This window comes from Mugil cephalus, chromosome 5, assembly GCF_022458985.1.
Source record: "Mugil cephalus isolate CIBA_MC_2020 chromosome 5, CIBA_Mcephalus_1.1, whole genome shotgun sequence".
Classification (NCBI taxonomy): Eukaryota; Metazoa; Chordata; class Actinopteri; order Mugiliformes; family Mugilidae; genus Mugil; species Mugil cephalus.
The window spans coordinates 28,860,078-28,863,840 of NC_061774.1; positions in this window are offsets into that span (position 1 = coordinate 28,860,078).

Below are 3,763 nucleotides of genomic sequence, written 5' to 3' on the forward strand. Positions count from 1 at the left end.
GGTGGCAGATGAATAAAAGTCTCCGTCAGCACGTCTCAGGCTTCTGCAGCAGGTGGAGGGTTAAATGTCGCCTCCAGGCCCGTTCGCTCAGATCGGGCTCCGCGCTGCCTTCTCTTCGGTGGAGAAGTGACTAGACGTTCGTCATTGTGTTTGCAGCCGGCCGTTGGCGAGCGGGAGCCGGTCCAGCCATCTTGTGTGGAAAATTTCGGACTGGGCGTAAGCCGGCCATCTGCAGCTCCAGCCTTCAGCCGCCAGCAGCCAAACACAGAAACACTCCAGCTACTGGAGGGAGGAGGATGGAAATCATCCCTGTTACATTCACTCGACCACAGTCCTGTTACATTTACTCTAAAACTCTTCAGTCGCCTCGTTACATGTTCAGTGTGTGTAAAGACAAGAATTATTCTTTATTCTTTACTCGAGGTTGACGATGTCACGTTGTCTAAATCATATTATTATTGTTTTTTTGTGTGTTTTGGATCAGTATGAAGACATAAAATGAGATGAAATGTGATGGTTGTAGGTCTGTTACCCTGATGTGTGGATATATTTAGTTTGTGCTGATGAAGCTACTTCACTGGGACATTATCTGAGATGAATTGTTAACGTTCATGGAAGAACAGCTAGTGTCTCTGTGACAAGATCATTACTGACGTCAACAGGATTAGAAATATTCTGTGAATGAAACTGACTGAGGTTCAACCACAAGACGAGAAGATGATGTACAATATATGATACACGATATGAACAATATGAAAAACAATACAATGTGATCATCATTTTCTCTGGAACGTGAAAAAGAACCTTTCATGTCTCGATTCCTTGTTTCAGTCATGTGACTCAGTTTCCAGTATTAGTTCATCTAGTGGCTCCAAATTTAAGAACAAAAACACTTCTCATTTAAAAATGTATTTAACTGGATCATTTGGACTGAGATCCAGAACGGATGGAGGCTAGAATGAAGCAGTGTCTATTATTCCTTCTGCTGATGAACATTTTAATGCTGAATTCTCCTGATGTTCGCGCCACATGAAGCCTGGTGAGCGTCCATCACCAGTTTCCCTTCCAGTAACAAGTCCTCCAATTATTCCCGTTAAACTAAACAATGAGTGACAAAAAAAAGAGAAATAAATAAATAAATAAAACAGCTTTTCTCAGCCTGAGTGTGAAGTTCCTCCATCTTCTTGTGTTTTTCTTTTCCTCCTCCCAGGCTCCAGGTAGAGCGTGTGAATCACAGCGTGGCAGTGGCGTCGGTTTGTGCCGTTTCTCCGTTGTTTAGGAGCAGGTCGGGGTGGGAAGGTGACATCATCTCTACACCTGAGGCGGCGGAGCTGACACCTCCAGCGCTCAGACAGGTGAGAAGGCACAAACAATCCAGAGCTCGTAATGAGGAGGGCTGCTGGTCTCAAGCTGCCTCTCAGACACACCAACATCTCCGCCGTGCGTTCGGCTGTTTTGGGATGTATGTGCATATTTTATCACTTTTATTATTACGTGTGTGAGAGGTAAATAACGTTAGACCTGGAGAAAGAGATGGAAACTGAGGTCCAGTTGGATTTGTTGTCTGAATGAAAACATACAAATGGTGCCTTTTTATTTTGAAGGCGTTTTAATTTTCTAAAACCAGTGGAAAACCGAGTCCTAAGAAGGAAAAACAGCCTGAAACCAAGTTCTGAAACGGATCGAAGCTATAGTCCAAAAACCGAGACTAAATCCACTCCAAAATAAGCTCAAGCCAGAGTAAAAACCATGGTCCAACTCCCATTCAGAATCCAAACCAACACCAAAAACCCAGCCTTTTTATTCTTAAGGCATTTTGTGACGTGCAAGTTGAACAGAATATTAATTTGAATAATATAAATACGACAAAGACTAAGAAGTAAATGAACCAATATAAAATAAATAATGACACCATTGTCGTGGCTCTGTCAGGCATCAAAGACGCTACATTTCTGCTCTTAAGCTCTTTAGTTCACTTCCATCCATGCAGGTGAAAAACTGACGTCACGTGTAGCGTCAGCGCAGCAATAGAGCTAAGGAGGCTAAGCTAATTAAAAACTCACTGGAACCAGATGGAGCACTCAGATCCATCTGGTAACTTAGCATCAGCACCGTTAGCATCATGGTATCAAGTATATTTAATAATTAAAAAATATATATATTAAATTAAATAGGAAATATGCTGCCATGTTTTTAATCAAGCATAAGGTGATTTTTTGCCATCGGAGCCAAGTTTGTTGTGTTTGTGTTGTGACTTGGGGAGATGATCCACATGTTGGAACAAGCTTTAAGATTTAAGATTCAGATCAGTTTCTTGTTTAGTTTGGTTCTCAGCTCCAAGGCCAGGAACTTTTAAAAGGCTCGTCACTAATGAACAGACGTCACATTTCATCTCCTCCTCTGCTCAGTAGCTGGTCTTTAATGGGACCAGGACTCATTGTGTGTTCACACTAACCGAAGGACTGAGGTCACATGGTCCCAGACCAGATCCACATGTGGACTCTAGAGACCAGATCAGTCAAATGCATCCTGTGTGTGTTCACATCTCGACTTTACATCGGACACATAAATGCTGTTGAATTCCAAAGTGACTTTTGGTGTAATTGAGATTATTTTGTTTTAGCTCCTATAGTTAGTTCTGTTTTATTTATTTATTTTTTTACACAGCTTTAGCACAACTGAAGCCCTTAATAGACAAATACAGCAGGGCGTCGTCTACATATCAGGGGATTCATGTAGTGTTTGTGTATTTATTGTGCATTTAGGTTCCTAGCCCAGAAATGCTAGTGGCTAGCCAATGATGCTAATTGCTAGCCCTGTGATGCTAATGACTGAAGAAAGGCTGCTGGTTGCACTGTAGGGGAGCTATTCATTAACCTCTGGACGCTATGAATCAGAAACATTTCCAGATCATTTCTAAAATCCCGACTTAATGTCTTGTTGAATAAACAGCTGATCCTTCCATCTTCTCAGTTTCCGTCAGTAATCAGCGACCAGCTTCCAACAATCTCACAGTGATGAGTGGCTGATGATTGTGATGATTGTGACGACTCTTGTCTTCAACATTCCAGTTTGTTTTTAATGTCCGGAGCCCAGAATCGCTGCAGCTGCAGAGACGTGGTGCATATTTTAGCAGACTGGGATTTTTTTTTTTTTTTTTGAAGGCGTTGGGACTTCGTTTGGAAATATGAAAGAGAGCGATGCTTACCTCGTTCACACCTCTGATAAGAGAGCTGAGGTGTGTTTGAAGGTGGCATAATTAATTTGGACAGTCGCCAGGGAGCAGAAACATCTGCTGGGCCGACAGAAAAATAAAATAAAACGCCCCGTCTGCTAATGTCTAGTCCAGAGCCAAGACCAAGACCACAATCAGATGTAGTCCAACCCCAAACACTAACTACATCTAAATTAAGGCCAAATTCAGTCCAGAAGGAAGTCTAAGCCTCGTCTAAAAAACAAAGCCAAAACAAGTCTAATCTAAGTCCAAAACACAAGACCAAAAACAGGTCTACACTTGATTAAAGCTAGTCCAAAACCAAGGCTAAATACACTCCAACAGAAACTCGCAGTAAAGTAAAAACACAGCCTGAAACCAAATCAAACCAGTCCAACCTAAGTCCCAATCTAGTCCAAACCCAAGACCAAAAATAGGCCCAGACCAAGAGAAATGTAAGACCACAAGTACAAACACGGTCTAAAACCAAGTTATAACACAGACCAAAGCTGTGCTGGGACCATGTTGAACAAAACCAAGGTCAAAACC